Below are 23,162 nucleotides of genomic sequence, written 5' to 3'. Positions count from 1 at the left end.
AAATTTTGATCAAATTCCAACTTCCACAGTCGCCAAAGGATTAAAAATGTCCACCGGACTCTCGAAAGGCTTATCAATATTCTCAATTAATGTGAATGGTTTAAATTGTCCTCTAAAGAGACACAGGTTGGCTGACTGGATACAAAAACTCAAGCCAGATATCTGTTGCATACAAGAATCGCATCTTACATTAGAAAACAAATTTAGACTCGAGGTGAAGGGATGGTCATCTATATTCCAGGCAAATGGAAAGGAGAAAAAAGCAGGTGTTGCAATCATATTCGCAGACACAATAGGCTTTAAACCAACCGAAATAAGGAAGGATAAGGATGGACACTTCATATTTGTTTAAAGGTAATACTCAATATGATGAGATTTCAATTATTAATATTCATGCACCCAACCAGAATGCACCTCAATTTATAAGAGAAACTCTAACAGACATGAGCAACTTGATTTCCTCCAGTTCCACAGTAGTTGGAGATTTTAACACCCCTTTAGCAGTGCTGGATAGATCCTCCAAAAAGAAGCCAAGCAAAGAAATTTTAGATTTAAACTTAACCATTCAACATCTGGACTTAACAGACATCTACAGAACATTTTATCCCAACCAAACTGAATACACATTCTTCTCATCAGCCCATGGAACATATTCCAAAATCGACCACATCCTAGGCCACAAATCTAACCTCAGCAAATTTAAAAAAATAGAAATTATTCCTTGCATCTTCTCAGACCATCATGGAATAAAAGTTGAACTCAATAACAACAGGAACCTGCATACCCATAGAAAAACATGGAAGCTAAACAACCTTATGCTGAAGGATAAGATGGGTTATAGACAAGATTAAGAAGGAAATCACCAAATTTTTGGAACAAAACAACATTCAAGATATGAATTACCAGCACCTCTGGGATTCTGCAAAGGCAGTCCTAAGAGGTAAATTTATAGCACTGCAAGCCTTCCTCAAGAAAATGGAAAGAGAGGAAGTTAATAACTTAATGGGACATCTCAAGCAACTGGAGAAGGAAGAACACTCCAACCCCAAACCCAACAGAAGAAAAGAAATAACCAAAATCAGAGCAGAATTAAATGAAATTGAAAATAAAAGAATTACACAACAGATCAATAAATCCAAAAGTTGGCTTTTGATAAGATCAATAAAATAGATAAAACTTTGGCCAACCTAACCAGGAAAAAAAGAGTAAAATCTCTAATTTCATCAATCAGAAATGTAACGATGAAATAACAGAGATTCAAAAAATCCTTAACGAATACTACAAGAAACTCTACTCTCAGAAATATGAAAATCTGAAAGAAATCGACCAATACCTGGAAGTACGCCACCTACCAAGACTTAGCCAGAATGAAGTGGAAATGTTGAACAGGCCTATATCAAGTTCTGAAATAGCATCAACTGTACAAAATCTCCATAGAAAGAAAAGCCCAGGACCTGATGGCTTTACGACAGAATTCTACAAAACCTTTAAAGAAGAACTAGTACCTATATTACTAAACCTCTTCCAAAATATAGAAAAAGAAGGAATATTGGGCGGCGCCTGTGGCTCAAGGAGTAGGGCCCCGGTCCCATATGCCGGAGGTGGCGGGTTCAAACCCAGCCCCGGCCAAAAATCACAAAAAAAAAAAAAAAAAGAAGGAATATTACCCAACACATTCTATGAAGCAAACATCACCTTGATCCCCAAACCAGGGAAAGACCCAACAAGAAAAGAAAATTATAGACCAATATCACTAATGAATATTGAAGCAAAAATACTCAATAAGATCCTAACAAACAGAATCCAACAACAGATCAAAAAAATTATACACCACGACCAAATGGGATTTATCCCAGGGTCTCAAGGCTGGTTCAATATACGTAAATCTATACATGTAATTCAGCACATAAACAAACTAAAAAATAAGGACCATATGATTCTTTCAATTGATGCAGAAAAAGCTTTTGATAATATCCAGCATCCCTTCATGATCAGAACACTTAAGAAAACTGGTATAGAAGGGACATTTCTTAAACTAATAGAGGCCATCTACAGCAAACCCGCAGCCAATATCGCATTGAATGGAGTTAAATTGAAATTGTTTCCATTTAGATCAGGAACCAGGCAAGGTTGCCCATTGTCTCCATTGCTCTTTAACATTGTAATGGAAGTTTTAGCCATTGCAATTAGGGAAGAAAAGGCGATCAAGGCTATCCACATAGGGTCAGAAGAGATCAAACTTTCACTCTTCGCAGATGATATGATTGTATATCTGGAAAACACTAGAGATTCTACTACAAAACTTTTAGAAGTGATCAAGGAATACAGCAATGTCCCAGCTACAAAATCAACACCCATAAATCTGTAGCCTTTATATATACCAACAATAGCCAAGCCGAAGAAACAGTCAAGGACTCTATTCCTTTCACAGTAGTGCCAAAGAAGATGAAATATTTGGGAGTATACCTAACAAAGGATGTGAAAGATCTCTACAAAGAGAACTATGAAACTTTAAGAAAAGAAATAGCCGAAGATGTTAACAAATGGAAAAACATACCATGCTCATGGCTGGGAAGAATCAACACTGTTAAAATGTCTATGCTACCCAAAGCAATATACAATTTTAATGCAATTCCTATTAAAGCTCCATTGTCATATTTTAAAGATCTTGAAAAAATAATACTTTGTTTTATATGGAATCAGAAAAAAACCTTGAATAGCCAAAACATTACTCAGCAATAAAAACACACCAGGAGGAATCATGCTACTAGACCTGAGACCATACTGTAAATCAGTAGTGATAAAAACAGCATAGTATTGGCACAAAACCAGAGAAGTAGATGTCTGGAACAGAATAGAGAACCAAGAGATGAATCCAGCTACTTACCGTTATTTGATCTTTGACAAGCCAATTAAAAACATTCCGTGGGGAAAAGATTCCCTATTTAACAAGTGGTGCTGGGTGAACTGGCTGGCAATCTGTAAAAGACTGAAACTGGACCCACACCTTTCACCATTAACTAAGATAGACTCTCAAAGGATTAAAGATTTAAACTTAAGATATGAAACTATAAAAATACTTGAAGAAAGTGCAGGGAAAACTCTTGAAGGAATTGGCCTGGGTGAATATTTTATCAGGAGGACTCCCCAGGCAATTGAAGCAGTATCAAAAATACACTACTGGGACCTGATCAAACTAAAAAGCTTCTGCACAGCCAAGAACATTGTAAGTAAAACAAGCAGACAGCCCTCAGAATGGGAGAAAATATTTGCAGGTTATACCTCCGATAAAGGTCTAATAACCAGAATCCACAGAGAACTCAAATGTATTAGCAAGAAAAGAACACATGACCCCATCTCAGGGTGGGCAAGGGACTTGAAGAGAAACTTCTCTGAAGATGACAGACACATGATCTACAAACACATGAAAAAAAGCTCATCATCCTTAATCATCAGAGAAATGCAAATCAAAACTACTTTGAGCTATCACCTAACCCCAGCAAGAGTAGCCCACATAACAAAATCCCAAAACCAGAGATGTTAGCATGGATGTGGAGAAAAGGGCACACTTCTACACCGCTGGTGGGAATGCACACTAATACGTTCCTTCTGGAAGGATGTTTGGAGAATACTTAGAGACCTAAAAATAGATCTGCCATTTGATCCTATAATTCCTTTACCAGGTTTATACCCAGAAGACCAAAAATCACAATATAATAAAGACATCTGTACCAGAATGTTTATTGCAGCCCAATTCATAATTGCTAAGTCATGGAAGAAGCCCAAGTGCCCACTGACCCACGAATGGACTAGCAAATTGTGGTACATGTATACCATGGAATACTATGCAGCCTTAAAGAAAGATGGAGACTTTACCTCTTTGATGTTTACATGGATGGATCTGGAACATATTCTTCTTAGCAAAGTATCTGAGGAATGGAAGAAAAAGTATCCAATGTACTCAGCCCTACTATGAAGCTAAATTATAGCTTTCACATGAAGGCTATAACCCAACTATAGCACAAGGCTACGAGGAAAGGGCCAAGGAAGGGGAAGGGAGTGGGGAGGTTAGGGTGGAGGGAGGGTAATGGGTGGGGCCGCATCTATGGTGCATCTTAGAATGGGTACAGGCGAAATTTACTAAAGGCAGAATACAAATGTCTACATACAATAACTAAGAAAATGCCATGAAGGCTACGTTGAACAGTTTGATGAGACTATCTCAGATTGTATATGAAACCAGCACATTCTACCCCTTGATTGCACTAATGTACACAGCTATGATTTAACAATAAAAAAAAGAAAGAAATAAACTCTTCCTAAGTTTCCCAAGCAGGAGAGCTGACACCAAGGGGCTCTTCAACCCCAGCTTAGTTAATTATTTCTGATATCATAATGGTTGCTATGAATTCCAGCCAGGAAGAACTGTAACTATAGTGCCAGAGAGAAGATGGACTTGGTGCCGAGACCACCCCGGGAGTTGTGGGCCCGGCGGTGACTCCCTCTCCCCACACTGCACTGGTCCGTGTGTACCCCTGTCATTGAGGGCCTGTGCTGAGTCCTGGGACAGACGGAGAGGACCTGGCCGGCCTCCCCACCAAGCAGAGTGGGGATGGAAAGAGAAGCACAGTGGCCTGGAGAGGAGGCCCCTCAGTCTGCAGAGGCAGGTTTCTGAGAAGTGTTAGGGTGAGGGTGAGGCCCTGCAGCAAGGACATCCAGGGACACCTGGGTTTGCCCCGTGGCCCTGCCACCCTCTGATCCCCACCTGGCCACACTCCAGCTGTTGTATTTCCATCAGTCCCTAAACACCGTCCAGAGTGCATGTGAAGGTGGAGGGGGTGGCCTGGCCTGGTCTCACCCTGTCTGAGCCCCCACATTCCTAACTTCCAGAGGCTTATGGTGGCACAGAGACCGCCTGCTCCAGGCCTGTGGCCTCCTGCGTCCAGACTGGGAGAGCAGCACCCAGAACGTGGCGTCTGCAGTGACCCCAACACCAGCACAGATCCCCCCACAGCTGCTCACAGGCGGGCAGGCCCCACCCTTCTCGTGGCAGCTTCCCCGTCCTTTCCTGAATCCCCCAGCCCATCTCTCCACTCCCTTGAGACACCCCCAGGAACTTTTGTCTGATACAGGGTAAAGAAAACTGGTATATGTAGAGTACCGCTCAGCCTTGCAACAGAAGGACTGGGGACAGGAATCTCAGTGCAACAATCCAGCAGGGACAGACAAGCGCCTGGGATTCCACTCCATCCACCACGGTCAAATCATAACTTCACAGAGGCTGGAGTGGTGGTTCCCAAAGGCCGGGAGCAGGAAATGGGGGGTTACTAACTAATGGACACAAAGTTTCCATCAGGTAAGATGCATGAGCTCTTGAAGTCTGCAACATTGTAACGACAGTCAACAACTGACACTTTAAATACTGTACACATTAAATTTGCCAAGAGGACAGATTTTATGTTAAATGTTCTTAGCACAATAAAAAAAAAATTTTTTTTGAGACAGAGTCTCACTTTGTTGCCCTCAACAGAATACCGTGATGTCGCACCTCACAGCAACCTCAAATTCTTGGGCCTCCCAAGAAGCTGGGACTACAGATGCCCACCACAAGGCCTGGCTATTTTTACAGACAGGGTCTCCCTCTGAGTCAGGCTGGTCTGGAACCCCTGAGCTCAGGCAATCTACCCACCTTGGCCTCCCAAGTGCTAGGATTATAGGTGTGAGCCACCGTGCCCAGCCCTCACAGTAAAAATTTTTAAACAGAAAAAGGAAGTTTTTCTTTCCTTTCAAAAGGGGTTGGTAACAGTGGTAAAGGATTAAAGTCAACCTAAATATCTTACAGAGAACTGATTAACAATTAAATGGTATATAGACAGTAAAAATCATCTTTTCTGTGGCTTTTAAAATGGTCATTAATAAGATATTTTTTTAAAAGGAAGAAATAAAATCATTACAGTGTGATTCAAATTTTGTGTGTGTGATGGGGGTGGCGGTGGTCCCCAGGCAGAAACGCAGGCACCTGTGTTCACGGGCTCTGGATGCCTGAGAAATGCCTTAGACTCGGGACTTAGACAGTAGACATTTGTCCCTCACAGTTTAGGAGGCTGAAGAAGGAAGTCAGGGCCAGCAGGGCTGGGCTCTGGTGAGGGCTACTCCCTAGTGTGCCCCTGTACTCCGTCCCCACGTGGCAGAGAGAGCCAGCTCTGGTGTTCCTTCCTATAAAGACACCAATCCTGTCCTGAGACCCCCACCCTCATGACCTCATCTAACCCAGTGACCTCCCACAGGCCCCACCTCTGGACACCGTGACATTGAGATTTAGGGATTGGACACATGAATTTGAGGAAGACAATTCAATCCATTGCAACACCCAACAGTTTACAGGAGGTACCTGGATAGGTATTAATTATGGATGGCAGTGAGTGTCTTGACTGCACTTTTCTAGAATTTTAGAATTTCTTTTACAATCAGGAAAAAAGCACAAGGTTGTTGTAAAGGGGCCCTGGTGGTCACTTGGCGTCACGGCAGTGGCCTAGGGAGCAGTGAGGGCTTCACACACAGCAAGACTCACCCAGAGGATGCCCTCACTTGGGCAGTGGGCAGGGGCCACCCAGAGATGCGGCCAGAGCCACTTTCAGGCTGTGCCATCCTGATTGCTGGAAAAGAGGGAAGTGAAGGGCCCCACATCTGTGGATCTTTGGAGGGGCCGCATTGCAGGGGCCAGGAGAATAGCTGGATCTGCAGGCCTGTCTGGCCAACAGCCCAGCACTAGGGAGGGAGTGGGGGCTGCCTCCAGCCACAGCTCTCTTCTCTGGGGTATACAGAAGTGCTGCTGTGCTAAAAGGCCTCTGCCAGGGGCAAGTCAGTAGTGGGCAGGTCACCTGCGCTGGTGTGGAGGACCAAGCTCACAACTACACACAGACCACCAGCAAGGCTGGCCACACGCTGTCCAGGGGCCGTAGCAGAAAGGGTCCAGCTCTTGGCATTACCAGGTGACAAGAGGTGGTGTGGCTGAGGCCGCTGTGCTGTGTGTCCCAGATCCCAGGTACAGTGACTTTCTTATGTCCCAGGAAGAGACGCAGCTCCCATGCCAAGTTTGCAACGTGGACAAGGCCTTTCTCTCCCACCCAGGACACAGGCTCTGCCCTTCTAGATCTTCTAGGTGACATAATGACATTTCCTCCTTTGCCAAATTGCAAACTCTCCGCGGATGTCACCTGAGCCAGTTCCCTGAAGTTGCCGCAGGAGGAGCATTGCCCACACTCAGATCTGTGCTCCAGGGGTAAGGGAAGCACCACCACCATCACGGGTCCTCCCAGCCCGCTCTCAGGTCTCTCTGAGCCTCCTGCAGCCCACCCCTACACACCTGAGCAGGGTGACTCCTGCGCTTTACCTGAGCACAGCAGAACGGTGCCCGGCATACAGCAAGTGTTGTGATGGTTGGCTACTTGGAACATCACTATTTCCTCTTTTGTTTTTTATACTAGCAGATCTTTATTGTTATACCATTTTGTTCATCTCCTGGATTGTGCAAATGTCACGAATGCAGACACGGGGTGCCCAAACCCCAGAACCTGGGATTTGACTATGACCTTGGCCAACAGCACCGAGAGGGTGGGGCCTGCAGGCCTCTCCCTCGGGGCAGAAGACAGAGAATGAGAATAAGACCAGGTAAATGTGGAATGTAAAGGTCTTAGCAAAATAACTAAGAAAATGCTACGAAAGCTATGTTAACTAGTGTGATGAAAATGTGTCAAACGATCTATGAACCAAGTGTATGGTGCCCCATGATCATACTAATGTACACAGCTATGATTTAATAAAAATAAATAAATAAATAGAATAAGACCAGGGCAGCACTGTCAGCAAGTTCTTTCTGTCTGCACTGAATCCTCCACTGGTCCTCTTCCCCTTTTGTCTTCCTAAATCTGGATTTAAGTAGCCACTGTTGGTAATAAATTTTTTTGTCTTTCAATACAAATAATGCCCTAATAATAAGCCTATGCACTGATGCATTGGTTTGGTTGAAAATCCTATTTAAAATTAAAATTATTTAGTGAACCTCTGTACTGGAAAACAGTACAGAGGTTCCTCCAAAGACTGAGAATAGAAATAAAACTCCCATGTGACCCAGCAACCCCCCAAGGGGCATGTGTGCAAAGGAGGGGGATCCAGTGCATTGAAGAGGTGTCTGCACCCCCAGGTTGCTGCAGCACCAGACACAGTGGCTGAGGTTGGAATCAGCCTAAGGGGCTATCAACAGATGAATGGATAAAGAAATTGTGGTACATACACAATGGAATATTATATAGCCACAAAAAAATGAAATCCTGCCATTTGCAACAATGTGGCTGGAACTGGAGAACATTATGCTAAGTGAAATGAGCTGAGCACAGAAACACACATCTCACATTTTCTCACTGACATGTGGAGCTAAATATTAGAACAATCACTCTCAAGGAGACAGAGAGTAGAATGACGTATACAGAGGCCTGGAAGGGTAGTGGGGAGGGAGGGTAAAGTGGGGGTGGATAATGGCTGCAAAAATATAGCTAGCTAGTGGACAATATTTGATAGCACAACAAAGTGACTATAACCAGCAATAACTTAAGGCATGCTTTAAATAACTAAATGAGGGCTCAGCACTCGTGGCTCAAGTGGCTAAGGCACCAGCCTCATACACCTGAACTGGCAGGTTCGAATCCAGCCCAGGTCTGCCAAAACAACAATGATGGCTGCAACCAAAAAAATAGCCGGGCGTTGTGGCAGGCGCCTGTAGTCCCAGCTACCTGAGAGGCAGAGGCAGAAGAATTGCTTGAGCCCAGGAGTTTGAGGTTGCCGTGAGCTGTGATGCCACAGCACTCTACCCAGGGTGACAGCTTGAGGCTCTGTCTCAAAATAAATAAATAAATAAATAAATAAATGTGAAAAACTGGAATGTGCCTAACACACAGAGATGACGGATGACTGAGGTGATGGACCTGCCAGTCACCCTGATGGGATTCATTCACTCTGGGCATCTGTAGCTAACATCAGTGTGCCCTGTAAAGACAGACAATTATCGGGCAGTGCCTGTGGCTCAGTGAGCAGGGCACCAGCCCCATATACCGAGGGTTGGGTTCAAACCCGCTCCTAGCCGGGTGTTGTGGCAGGTGCCTGTAGTCCCAGCTATTCTGGAGGCAGAGGCAGGAGAATCGCCTAAGCCCAAGAGCTGGAGGTTGCTGTGAGCTGTGATGCCATGACACTCTACTGAAGGCGATAAAGTGAGACTCTGTCTCTACAAAAAAAAAAAAAAAAGACAACTATCCTGTGCCCACAATAACTTAAAATAAACATTTTTTAAAAATAAATAAAAATAAAAAGTATATCTTCAATCAACTTCCAACTGAAACTCGCTATGATGGAGGGTTTTTCCTTCTAGTCGTCGGATTCTGTTTTGTAGAAAGCTGAGAGTCTGGGTAAGGGGCAAGACGCTGGCTGTTTACCATCGTCCAAATTAGCAGTGAGGGCCCCTCCACCTCAGGCCACTTGGCACTGCTGTCCTTCAAAGCCACAGAGCAGCCCTGCCCCGGCACCAGGGAAGGGTCGCCACAGGCTGGGCCCTGAAGCCCGAGCTGGACGCGGGCCTGGGCAGGGGTTCTCTCCTAAATGCATGTCAGGACGCGCCGCTACCAGGCACAGGCTCTCCCTGGTGCCCGAGTTGGCAGGAGTGAACAGAGCTCCACTGACTCTGACCGGGAAACGCTGCCGCTGGTTTCCAAAGCAAGTGTCCATTCACAGCCAAGAGTCAGGTTTGGGAGGGCCAAGAAGGGTAGGGAGGTCTCGAGCCCCTGCTTTTCATCCTAAACCAGGGCAGACGCCCAGGGGCGCGGTGCCCTGACCTGCGTGCCCACCGCACCCGATGCAGGGGCTTCGTCCAGCGCCCGCTCCGGCCCCGCCTGGCAGCTGGTTTCCGGTCACCACGGCGGGTGGAGCCGCCACCCCTGCTCGCCTTTGCACACAACACGCAGCGGGGAGCCCGGCACAACAGGAGGGAGACACCGAAGCCATGGGGTGCCCGGGGGCGTGGGGCGGCAAAAACCCCACCTGCTCTTCCCCGAGCCAAGGTCAAGGGGCTGGGCCGCGGGGGTTTCCAGGAGGCTGTCCAGGCCCGGCCTCCCCGGGCCCCTGAACCATCCATCACCCCTCCACGCTGAGGTTTCCGACATTACCGACCACGGCCCGAGACGGCCCACGCGCGAACTGGTGAGATTTAAAAACTAGACACTAATTTTAAAAACGCCGCACCGGCCCCACCTTCCCCGGGGGTAGCGGAGCCGCAGATGCGGAGATGTCGAGGCGCTGCCCCACACCTGCGCGGCCCCACCCGGGTCCCCGCCGCGCCGCGGCCTGTGCGCGGGCTGGAGACGGGCCCGGCCGCGGGAGGTCGCGGGAGGGCGGGGACAGATTCCCGGGCAGCGGGGCCCCTGCAGCCCCAGCCCCGCTCGGCCCGGGCCCCGCGCACAGGCCGGCGGCTGCTCACCGAGGCTGCGGCCGGGCCATTGCGGCGGCGGGCGGCCGGCGCGTCACTGAGGCGGGGCGGAACCTCCCTGGGGACCCGCTCCGGCCTCCGGCGATGCCGCCCCCTTCCTCCCGGACCGTGGGTCTCAGTCCTTCCCGGCGTCGCGCGCAGTCGGGCAGGACCAGAAAGCAGCGCGATGAGGCTGAAGTAACCCGCTCGCTCCCGAGGGCGGAGGCGGCGGGAGCCCGGCGGGGGTGAAAGCGCGCTCTGTCCGCGCCCCGCGCGCGGGCTCCCCGGGAACCTGCCGGTGGCCGGACCCGCTCACCTGCATCTCGGGCTGCTGGAGGGCGGAGCGGTCGGTCGCACCTGCGCCTTTGCGCTGTTAACTCTCGCCTTCCCGTCTCCAAGTGCTGCCTCTGGCACCCTGGCGGGAGAGATGCTTTTGGGGTCTTGACTGGACACATGACCTGGCCGCTCGGGACTCAGACCCTCAGTCCAGCGCAAAGCCAGGCGTGGGGTCAGTCACCACCTCTGGACGCGCAGTCCTGCTCTCCATCTGTGACGTGGGAAAAATACAGATACCACATCTAGGGCTGGAGAAGTGCAGGCAGGAAGGGTGGATACTGGCCAGTGGACACCTGTCTGTGGCCAAATGTCCCTCGCCTCCCTTCATGGTTCTGTCGTCAGGAACAGTCTCAGCCTAAATGAATAAGGTACTTGGTAAGTGTCCAGATGGCGGTACTGGTGGGCGCTGGTGGACAGGGAGGGGAAGGTCAGACCCAGAACAGGCACCCTTCCGTGAGGACCATGCACACTGTGCCCCATGGAAGGGTGCTGATAAAATCAGCTTGCCAGGACGACAGCATGACCAGAGCTTCCTGTCTGTCTCAAGTGCTCATAGATAGAGTTTACAGTGTGGCCATGGCCAGGTCAGCCCTGGGATCAAGATGTTAAACCCATACGTCCTCTCCATGCAGGCCACCATGGCCCCCGCTTCCAGGAGCCTCTTGTGAGAAAGGCTGGGATGAGGGGAGGAGAGCTGGCCGACCTCCACCGGGGTCTTGCCGGGCTCTTCCTGGGCACCCTCCATGCAGTGGGAGCATTTGGTAAACTCCACGTGGAGCACAGATATTCTCACATCCGGGCCCAGGCCAGGTCTGTGTATCCACAGACTCCCCCCAGAGCTCCTACACCTGATCCTGCAACTCTGTTCCTTCGAAGTCCCAATCATCAGAACAACCTCTCAGCCTCTCTCCTCCCCAGTAAAGTAAGGGTGGCCACCCTGCGGCTCCAAGCGTGGCCCGGTGCCCATCAGGGCCAACGTGGGCAGGCCATGGTGCCCTCTGTGCTCTCCCAGCAGCCGTGCAACGCATCCGTACACCAGGTTCTATTGTTTATTCTTCGGTTTGTTTTAGGCAACTCCTCATAAAACCAGAAATGCAAGTGGAGGGATGACGCAGACAGTAGATAAATTCAGGGGTGAGCTACCTGCTCGCGCCACTCATCTGGACATTAAGGCATGCTTGGGGACAGTCTCGTGTTGATCTGGACATTAAGGCATGCTTGGGGACAGTCTCGTGTTGATCTGGACATTAAGGCATGCTTGGGGACAGTCTCGTGTTGATCTGGACATTAAGGCATGCTTGGGGACAGTCTCGTGTTGATCTGGACATTAAGGCATGCTTGGGGACAGTCTCGTGTTGATCTGGACATTAAGGCATGCTTGGGGACAGTCTCGTGTTGATCTGGACATTAAGGCATGCTTGGGGACAGTCTCGTGTTGATCTGGACATTAAGGCATGCTTGGGGACAGTCTCGTGTTCATCTAGACATTAAGGCATGCTTGGGGACAGTTTCATGTTGGGCTGCAAAGGCTGTCCTAGCACAGTACTGCGGACCATGGGGCTCGAACCACAGAAGCTCATTTTCTTACAGTCCTGGGGCCAGAAATCCAGCATTAAGTCCCTGCAGGCTAAATTGTAGCACAGAAGGTTGGTTTCTGCTCTCTTCTTGGCCCATAGACAGCCATCATCTCTCTGTCCTCACGTGGTTTTTCCTCTGTGTTCATGGCCCTAGTGTCTCTGCCAATCCCACTGGATTAGGGATCCCCCCATGACCTCCTCTAACCGGAATTACCTCCCTAAAGGCCCTCTCTCCACATACAGTCACATGGGGAGCTGGGGCTGCAACATGTATGAATTTAGGGGGGACACAGTTCAGCCCATAACAGATCTCACACGTACTGCTTTAATTTTTGTGACAGTTTTGTTGGAAATGCCCTGCTCAGTGGTGTGGTGGGTCAGATAATGCTGAACAGGGACTGACAGCTTATGTGGCATGGTCCTAGTGAACTACAGTAAAATGAACTGTGTGCAGAGACCCACGAGAAGCTGCTTCTCAAAAGGGAATGGTTATGTGTTGTGAGGAGATGACCGATCAACGCTCATCAGTAGCCTGGATTGTGGTTAACCTAGCAAGGTCTGCCACAGGCTCTGTGTTGTTACCGGACGAGGAGGATCTAGCCAGCTATCATTGTCAGCCAATGTGCAGAGATTGGGGAGGCCCACCAAACTTGGTCGGAAAGCCAGCAATTCTGGAGAGCAGTGAGAGCAGCCTCCCCAAGACTGTTCTCTTCTTCCATTTCCAAAACCAAGGTTTTATACATAAATTTCAAATCAAAAACCCTGTTATGTCTTACCCTAAACAATAATAATTAAGGCCAGGCATGGTGGCTCATGCCTGTATTCCTAACTCTCTGGGAGGCCAAGGAAGGTGGATTGCTTGAGCTCAGGAGTTTAAGACCAGCCTGAATATAGACCCATCTGTTGCAATGCCCAGAAGTTCCCCCAAAGACCACACTGCCATACAAGCCAAATTCATAGAAGAGTCCCTTTATTAAAGAGCTGGACAGTGACTACCTCAGTGTCCCAACCAGCCTGCTCTCTGTTCTCCTAACACTCTGGGAGGCCAAGGAAGGTGGATTCTTAAGCATTCCCACATGCTTAAGGCGTCGGGTTTTTAAGTCTTGGTCTGCATCCTGGTTGGTATGCAGCCTGCCCAGATGCATCCGGGTAGGTTAGCAAGCCTTGTACAGAAGCAGAATTTTACAGTTAGTTAGCTATACATATCTTCGTTTCTGTACTTTCCCTACCTGGTATTTTTTAAAGGTCAGTCCAGGGACTCCTGGTCAGTTTCTCAGGGAGTTATCCAAGCAAGAAATTGGGAGTAAACTAGAAGCAAGAAATCAATTAGTACTGTCCCATCTATCTTAGGAGTGAACTAGACTTTTTTTCTACTCCATTTTTCTGAAAGCTTGCAGCCCAGAAATTTGCCAGGAGTTAACTGGTATTTTTCCACTTTAGCCTAGGCCTAACACTTTTCCAGCTCAGCCTAGGCCTACTAGGCCTACACTGTAAAACTAGCTGGGCGTTGTGGCAGGCGCTGTAGTCTCAGCTACTGGGGAGGCTGAGGCAAGAGGATCATTTGAGCCCAAGAGTTTGAGGTTGCTGTGAGCTATGACGCTAACAAGGGTGATAAAGAGAGAATCTGTCTCAAAATAATAATAATAATAAACCCTTATCTTAAACAACAATAGTTGGCATAATCCATGACCCAAAATAACATTTCACAGTTGAGAAAAGTCATGATGGAAAGGAAGGCATTGTGGGTGAGGCAGAGAATCAGAGAAAGGAACAGAGCAGGAGGGCTAGGAAGGAGAGGACCGCAAAACAGGTGCATGCAGACTTCAGGCATTCAAATTACCAGACAGATTTTGAACAACTCTGAGCACTGTGATTAAAGAAATAAAAAGTGACTGTGCCCATAGCACAGTGGTTATGGTGCCAGCCACATACACCAAAATTGGCAGGTTCGAACCTGGCCAGACCAGCTAACCAACAATGACAACAAAAATAGCCGGGTGTTGTGGCAGACGTGTAGTCCCAGGTACTTGGGAGGCTGAGGCAAGAGAATCTCTTAAGCCCAGGAGTTTGAGGTTGCTGTGAGCTATGATGCCGCAGCACTTTACTGAGGGCAACACAGTAAGACTCTGTCTCAAAAAAAAGAAAGAAAGAAAGAAATAGAAAGCTATGTACCCAGGGCCATGAGGTGCAATGAGCTGAGGCTGCACCCTGCACTCGAGCCTGGGCAACACAGCAAGACCCAATTGCTAAAGAAAAGAAAAGAAAGAAAGAGGCCAGGTGTGGTGGCTCATGCCTATAATCCCAGCACTCTGGGAGGCCAAGGTGGGTGGATTTCCTGAGCACATGGGTTCAAGACCAGCCTGAGCCAGAGCGAGACCATGTCTCTAAAAATACCCAGGTATTGTGGTGGGCTCCTGTAGTCCCAGCTACTTGGGAAGCTAAGGCAAGAAAATCACTTGAGCCCGCGAGTTTGAGGTTTGTGTGAGCTGTGACACCACAGCACTCTACCAAGGGCAAGAAAATGAAACACTGTGAAAAAAAAAAAAGGAAGGAAGGAAGGAAAAATTTGGGGCAGGGGGAGGAGTGAATATGTTAAATAAACAGCATGTTAGGAAAGCAACCTAATAAAATTTCTTTTTTTTTGAGACAGAGTCTGACTCTGTTGCCCTGGGTAGAGTGCCATGGCATCATCACAGCTCACAGCAACCTCAGACTCCTGGGTTCAAGCAATCCTCTTGCCTCAGCCTCCCAAGTAGCTGGGACTACAGACACCCACCACAATGCCCTAGTTTTTCTATTTTTAATAGAGCCGCCACAGCATTCCACCAAGGGTGACTAAGTAAGACTCTGTTTAAAAAAAAAAAAAAAAAGAAAAGAAATCAGCTGTCAATCTGATGGCTAACCTTCATAAAAGGCCTCTTTAAAATATTTTACTCTGATATGGCTGACTTTTTTTTAATCTGCTTGAAATTTTTTAGTTTTTAAATATGTGGGTTTATTTCTCTTATGGGTAAAATACAATAAAAGCTACAATTGGTTTTCCTTTGAATATAGCCCCTAACTGGCCCTCTGCCTCAGCTTTTCTGGAACAATAATTGAACATACACGAAACTTTTTTTTACAGCTCACTACACCTCTTTACCTCTCTTTCTGTATCTCTGGGTTGCTTTCTAGATAATTTCTTCTGATTTTCTGTTAAGCTGTGACTTATTTGTTGTGTGGTATCCAGCAAAAGGACCCCTAAAGGCCCCTAACTGTCTCAGCCTGAGTCCCTACACGTCTCAAACCCCTCCTTGATTAATTCTGAGAACAGGTTTCAGAACAAGGACGTTCTCAAAAGACTCCTAGCCACAGGTGAAACAATGGTGGAACTTACCCCAACCCTCTAGCAATGGCTAAACAATAGTGGAAAGCTTACTCAAGCAAAATTTCCCAAGCCAAGTTTGTCCCCATGCCAGCTGCCACGATGTAACCCCCTGACTCACTGTAACCCCGCCCTCATGCCAACCGCCATGCTGTACCCCTCTGAGCCAACTCTGTAACCCCACCCCTGGGCTAACTGGCCACGTTCTGCTTCTGTGTTTGTTCACTTGCTTGCCACATAGCAACCAAAAAAAGTATAAAAGGCAGCCTGCTTTTCTCTTCAGGGCTGTTTGCCCTTTGGGCAGTGGTCCCCTGCACAGGTGTAATAAATCACCATCTGATTTATACCTGAAGTGGGGTCCGAGTTTTTCTTCCAGGTGGTACATGAGTACAACAGTTGTTAAATGCTTCAATTTGGTTTTTTAACTTTGGTTATTATATTTTTCATTTTCAGAAATTCTAGGCTGGGCACAGTGACTCACACCTGTAATCTCAGCACTCTGGGAGGCCAAGGCAGGTGGACTGCCTGAGATCAGAGTTGGAGACCAGCCCGAGCAAAAGCGAGGACACATCCAGGGGCAGCTGCAAGAATTTCTCCCCAACCCCCTTGGAGGCTCTTCCAAGACACCATTCCAGCCTGCCTGCTCCCCAGTGTGGCTACTGTCACCTCCTCGGGGATGGAGGGATGGAGGTGATACACTGTGTCCCGTTTCTTAGCTGATGCAGCGCTGTTTATGGAGCAGGTTCCCGGAGAGACACACACGCTCTGAAGCCAGGTAGCCAGAAAAATCCACAGAGGTGAGCGAGCCTCGGACAGACCACCTGGGCCCAACCAGCCATGTGGATGTCACTGTGCCTGTCCCTCAGCGTCACAGCCCAGTTCTCAGGCCAGCACCCGCCGCCTGCACAGCATAACGGGAGCTGCACCAGCACTTCCAGCTCCTGTCCTGTGACCAAGGCACTCAGCCCCCAGTGTCCTGGTCCCCACTTGTAAAAAGGGGTTGTGAGGCCACGCCTGTGGCTCAGTCGGTAAGGCGCCGGCCCCATATACCGAGGGTGGTGGGTTCAAACCCAGCCCCGGCTGAACTGCAAACCAAAAAATAGCTGGGCGTTGTGGCGGGCGCCTGTAGTCCCAGCTACTCGGGAGGCTGAAGCAAGAGAATCGCTTCAGCCCAGGAGTTGGAGGTTGCTGTGAGCTGTGTGATGCCACTCTACCGAGGGCCATAAAGTGAGACTCTGTCTCTACAAAAAAAAAAAAAAAAAAAGGGGTTGTGAGGGTTACGTGACCACATGGGAAACACATACCACAACACCCAGAGATGAGTGAGCTGTTTGTCCACAGAATGGCTTAGGGCAAAGGGCTCCTTGATGACGTTTCCAAGGTAACACCAAGCTTCTTTGGCATAAAATCCAGGACTTACAGGCTCACGCCTATAATCCCAGTACCCTGGGAGGCAGAGGTAAGTGGATCATTGGATCTCAGGACTTCAGGACCAGCCTGAGCAAGAACAGGACCCCATCGCTACTAAAAATAGAAAAACTAGGGTGGTGCCTGTGGTTCAAATGAGTAGGGCGCTGGCCACATATGCCAGAGGTGATGGGTTCAAACTCAGCCCCGGCCAGAAACTGAAAAAAAAAATAAAAAATAAAATAAAATAAATAAATAAAAAATAAAATAGAAAAATTAGCTAGGTGCTATGGTGGGCACTATAGTCCCAGCTACTCTGGAGGCTGAGGCAGGAGGATTGCTTGAGCCCAGGAGTTTGAGGTTGCTGTGAGTTCTAGGCAGAGGGAACAGAGTGAGACTATCTCAAATAAATAAATAAATAACCCCAGGACCTCAGTCAGCCCAAGTCGGCCTTTCTTCCACGGTTCTGTGGTGTGGGTTGCTCAGGGCTCCAGCCACACGCACCTGTGTGCCTGACCCCTGGCCAGCTCGTACCCCTGAGCCTGGCTGACTCTCTGCTGGGGCACTTTGTAAACATCCCTGCCCCAAAGTGTGTGTTCTTTTTGTTTCCTTTCCTCTTTCTTTTTCCTTCTCACTCTGGCTGCCTGTGTAGAGCGCTGTAGCATCACAGCTCACAGCAACCTCAGTGAGTTTTGCTCTGGCCAGCGCCTGTGCAGTCCTAGCCCTCCCTGTAGGGAGGGAACTGGCTCCTGTCCTCCTGTACTTCTGGCCAGTCCCGCCTGTGTCCTGGGCAGCTGTCAATGTGATAATTTGCACCAGATTAGTTTGGTGGAGCCTCACCCCACAGAGTGCTCTGCTGCCGGGAAAGTTCACCAAATTGCTGCAGGCACCGGTGGTTTGCGCCCATTTACTGCTGGATGTTATTCTGTTTTATGACTTCACTGTGTTTCATCTGTCTGCTCTCCTGTTGAAGGACACCTCTATGCTTCCACTGTGGGTCTACTGGAGTAAAAGGCTGTGAACGCTCTCCATGTGGGTCCCCCTGGGTCCCCTCTCGCTGCTGCGGGCAGGTCTCCGCACTCTGACAGCAGAGGGCATCCGTGAGCCTATTCCTGCCAGCCAGTCCCAGGGCTGCCAGATGTCCTCCGGAAAATCCAGGATGGCTCATGCCATCACCACCGTCTTCCGAACAGATGGTGGGAACAAAGCCGGCACAGGACAGAAGGAAAGCACAGCTTCAGGCCCCTGTGTAGAGGGCCACGGTCCATCCACTGCGGGAGTCCCCTGCTGCCCTCCCCCAAGTGAGTACCCCAGCGCCTCCCAGTTACAAGTTGTCCCAGGAAGCAGACTGGACACAAGGACACACATGTTCTTCTGCGCAACTGGACCTTCCTTTGCCCCTGACTTTATGTACAATGTAGATTGCCGGGCTTCACAGGAATGTCCCTTGCCCCCTCCTCCTGCCTTTTTCTGTTCTCTCTGTTGCCTTTAAAATGCTCCAGGTCTGAGCCTCCCCTTTGGAAAAATGGCCACAGCTTGCCTGGGGGCCATGTTTTTCCCTGGCACATCCTCAGCATCTTGGCTTTAATAAAACCTGAGATATTTGCCTGGGTTGTTTATTTGGGTTGACAACAGTATACTGATTTTTTTTTTTTTTTGAGACAGTCTCACTCTGTCACCCAGACTAGAGTACTGTGTTCTCAGCCTTGTTCACAGCAACTCCTGGGTTCAAGTGATCCTCCTGCCTCAGCCTCCTGAGTAGCTGAGACTACAGGCACCCGCCATGACATCCAGCTAGTTTTTCAATTTTAGTAGAGACAGGGTCTCGCTATCAATATACCAAACATTAAAGAATTTTGTCATATATGACAAGTCTTAATTGTCAATGAGCTGGTTGTTTGTGACCCAATCACTCCCCCTGGAGAGCTCTGCGGTTGAAGTCATGACGGGGCCACCAGCACTGTCCCCCAGTGTTCTGATGACCCCTGTATCTCTCAGGCCAGATCTCTGCTGGGGAGGTCCTTGTGCCTGTGTCACTCCCATGTCATCTATTAGAGGAGCCTCAAGACAGCCACCTGGAGGCCGGTGCACAGCGGCCTGGTCTCATGTAGAGCCTTCTGAGTGCACTCTCCAGAATCACTGTCCTCCCCTCTGCCCAATAATCAGGGGGGCCTGGAACCCTTTGCACAGCCCATGGGTGATTGTGTTCACAGGCAGTTTGGGGAGCTGCTGATCTGGGCAGCTGATGAGCGTGTGGGGACACAGGAGCTGGTGGAGAGGCCAATTGGCAAGGCCCTGGGTGGAGCAGGGCCGGGACGCTGAGTCTGGGCCAAGCCTGGGTGAGGGGCAGCCTATGGGCTCTTCCTCAGCCCTTTGGGGCCCTAGGCAACCACCTGTCCCACCACAAAGAGGACGCCAGTGGGGTAGGCTGGGGGGACCAAATGTGACATCTCTGCAGCAGCATCTGGAAGAACCAGCTGTATGCGGTGCCCTGATGTGATCATCAAAACCACTGTCATCAAGCTGGGTTAGGAGTGGAGTGGGAGAGGACCTGCAGGGCACACAAAGACATCTGTCCTATCCCTGTGGAGATCAAGACTGCAGGGGACAGGCGGCGGTGGGGTGGCCCTCTGGACAGGAGGGGACTGGAGGTGGGGGGTAGGGTAGCTCTCTGGACAGGAGGCAGGCGGGTGGCCCTCTGGACAGGAGGGGACAGGAGGCGGGGGTGTGGCCCTCTGGACAGGAGGGGACGGGGGCGGGGGGTGGCCCCTTGAAGCAAGAAAAGTGCCCTGTAAGATGGAGTGTGGGAAGCTAAGCTGAAGCAGTGCAGCTGACCTAGTCTGCTTAGCTGGCATTCTCACACTCACACACACACCTGATTAGCTAGTTAAGTTTTCACCCTGATTGTGAGGATGTCTGTCTCAGGAGACTCTGAGGAAGGAGTTGCTCATAGACAATAGGTGTTGTGATATTGGTAAAGATTACTTTGATAGGGCGACACCTGTGGCTCAAGGAGTAGGGCACCGGTCCCATGTGCTGGAGGTGGCGGGTTCAAACCCAGCCCTGGCCAAAAATCACAAAAAAAAAAAAAAAAAAAAAAAACTACTTTGATAATACGATGTTTCCTTTGATAATTCTCTAACATATTTTGTTAAAGTGAAAATTACCTTTATGTTGTTTAGACATTTTGCATTGTTAGAGCTAAGTCAACTTTGATGTTGTTTAATGTCAGATAAAGTTGTAATTTTCTAGGTTTGTTTCCTGGCCTTCCCGTTAAAAAAGTCATTAGAACTGTGGCGGCACCTGTAGCTCAGGTGGCAGGGCGCCGGCCACATAACATCCAAGGTGGTGGGTTCAAACCCGGCCTGGGCCTGCTAAGCAACAATGACGGCTGCAACCAAAAAATAGCTGGCCCATTGTGGAAGGCGCCTGCAGTCCCAGCTACTTGGGAGGCTGAGGCAAGAGAATCGCTTAAGCCTAAGATTTTGAGGTTGCTGTAAGCTGTGATGCTATGGCACTCTACCCAGGGCAACAGCTTGAGACTGTCTCAAAAAAATAGTTATTAGAATTGTAACTGAGGGCCCAGCGAGGTGGCTCACGCCTGTAATCCCAGCACTCTGGGAGGCTGAAACGGGTGGATTGCCTAAGCTTACAGGTTCCAGACCAACCTGAGCCAGAGCAAGACCTCACCTCTAAAAATAGCTTGGTGTTGTGGCCAGGGCCTGTAGTCCCAGCTGCTCGGGAGGCTGAGGCAAGGGAATCACTTCAGCCCAAGAGTTTGAGGTTGCTGTGAGCTATGATGCCATAGCACTCTACTGAGGGTGACAAAGTGAGAGACTTTGTCTCAAAAAAAAAAAAAAGGAATCAGACCCCCATGTATAGGCCCAAGTAAGCTCAGAAATCAGAACCCATCTCTAGGTACAAAGAGGCTGCCCTTTCCAGGCCACACCCTCTGGGCTCTAGCAAGGTCATGAACAAAGCAGCCTAGAAGGTTTGGGTGATTCCATCTGGAGCAGGGAGCACACACCCTAACTAATAACCGTTCCCCAGCGGAAGCAACAGCATTCATCCATTAATACACTTTGAAAAGGTGTTTCTCCACCTACCATGTCCTGACCAAAATGTAATTCTCAAGACTACATATACCCCCAGCCCAGTAGTTCTTAACCTCTGGGTTGCGACCCACAAGAACTATATTAAAGGGTTGCGGCATTAGGAAGGTTGAGAACCACTGCCCTAGATGAAGGACCCCTGGGGTGAAGCGCTGGTGCTTTTTACTGCTGTATTCCTTTCTGGCTAATAAATCCTATCTTACCACTGATCTGTGGTCCTTGGGTTCCTTTTTCCAATCCCCAGGACCCACTGAGAGAAGACACTCTGGTAACACCTCTTCATACGGTAACACCCCGGACAGGAGGGGACAGGAGGTGGTGGAGACACGGGATTCCCCCACTCAGGGCTGGACAGGAGCCCACCCCATCTCGAGGCCCAAGTGAGCTCAGAAATCAGACCCCCATCTCTAGACAAACAGGCTGTCTTTCCAGGCCACACCCTCTGGGCTCTAGCAAGGTCCTAAACAAAGCAGCCTGAAAAGTTTTGAGTGGTTCCACCTTGAGTAGGGAGCATACACCCTAATCCCTTCCCTGAGACAAAAACTACAAAGACCTAATAACCTTGCCTCAGGGGAGGGACTGCATTTATTCTTTTTTTTTTTTTTTTTTTTTGAGACAAGAGTCTCAAGCTGTCACCCTGGGCAGAGTGCTGTGGCATCAAGAGCTCACAGCAACCTCCAACTCCTGGGCTCAAGTGGGTCTCCTGCCTCAGCCTCCCAAGTAGCTGGGACTACAGGCACTCACCACAATGCCCAGCTGTTTTGTGGTTGCAGCCTCATTTTTGTTTGGCGGGCCCAGGCTGGATTTGAACCCACCAGCTCAGGTGTATGTGGCTCGAGCCACAGACGCTAAGCCCATTCATTCATTTCTTTTTTTTTTTGCAGTTTTTGGCCGGGGCTGGGTTTGAACCCGCCACCTCCAGCATACAGGGCTGCTGCCCTACTCCTTTGAGCCACAGGCTCCGCCCTCATTCATTTGTTAATATACTCATTAACTTTGAAAAGTCCTGGCCAAAATGTAATATATACCCCTGGACAAAGGAACCACGTGGGAAACTTCTGATTGGGTCTTTCCTTTTGCCAGAAGCTCTAGTGCTTTTTACTCCTTCTGTATTCCTTTCTGTCTAATAAAATCCTATCTTACCACTGATCTGTGGTCTGTGAGTTCGTTCTTTGAATCCCTGAGACCAAGGACCTACTGAAGAAGAAATTCCAGTTAACAGTGGGGTGGCCCTCTAGACAGGAGAGGACAGTACAGGGGTGGCCCCCTAGACAGAAGTGAACAAAGTCAATGGCCCCCTGGACAGGACAGGGGTGGCCCCCTGCACAGGAGGGGACAGGAGGAGGTTGGTGGCTCCCAGGATAGTAGGGGACAGGAGTGGCCCCTGGACAGGAGATTGGTGGGCCCCCAGATGGGACGGGGCAGGAGCGGTAGGGTAGCCCCCCTCTACAGGGCAGTGCAGCAGGGCCCTCAGGTGACACAGGAGACGTCTCACAGCCTGAAACCACACAGGGGAGCAGGGCCAACCCAGGCGAGGCGCCATCTTCTCTAATCTTCATCTCCATGGAGTGGGCTGGCCCAGCAATGTGGTTCTGCCTCCCCTCCTTCCTTTATCCCCTCAGGACTTGGCTCTCTGTGCACCCCCAGCCCTCACCCACAGGGATGCAGCTGAAGGGAGGCGACAAAGGCCTAAGGCTCAGGGAGAGGCAGCAGGTGTCTGAGGCAGCCTCTCCCAGGTGGTGAGGAGGTGGGGGGGGGGGGTTCTGGTGGGGTTTGGTGGCTGGACAGGAGACTGGTCCCTGTCCCTCTGCAGGGCTGAAGCAGCAAAGCCTGGGGACAAGACGGCCCAAGAGCAC

At 49.3% G+C, this 23,162-nt stretch overlaps 1 protein-coding gene and 1 long non-coding RNA gene across 2 annotated transcripts in view; one reads left to right on the top strand and one right to left on the bottom strand.

The window, feature by feature from the left end:
• Window positions 1-10,650, bottom strand: part of JAKMIP3 (Janus kinase and microtubule interacting protein 3) — a 116,399-nt gene extending 105,749 nt beyond the window's left edge. Inside the window, exon 1 of the mRNA XM_053584351.1 lies at window positions 10,523-10,650. The gene's annotated coding sequence lies outside the window, so the exon portion shown is untranslated. The remainder of the gene's footprint in view (window positions 1-10,522) is intronic.
• Window positions 10,651-11,123: 473 nt separating this feature from the next.
• On the top strand, window positions 11,124-18,782 carry LOC128581479 (uncharacterized). Its single transcript, XR_008378846.1, has 3 exons — window positions 11,124-11,221; window positions 16,241-16,584; window positions 18,168-18,782. It is a non-coding gene; the product is annotated as an uncharacterized LOC128581479 (long non-coding RNA).
• The last annotated feature ends 4,380 nt before the right edge of the window (window positions 18,783-23,162 follow it).

Source organism: Nycticebus coucang, chromosome 3 (genome assembly GCF_027406575.1).
Source record: "Nycticebus coucang isolate mNycCou1 chromosome 3, mNycCou1.pri, whole genome shotgun sequence".
In the NCBI taxonomy this organism is placed as follows: domain Eukaryota; kingdom Metazoa; phylum Chordata; class Mammalia; order Primates; family Lorisidae; genus Nycticebus; species Nycticebus coucang.
Note: the sequence above shows the minus strand (reverse complement) of the source record. Positions and strands in the feature narration are given on the sequence as shown.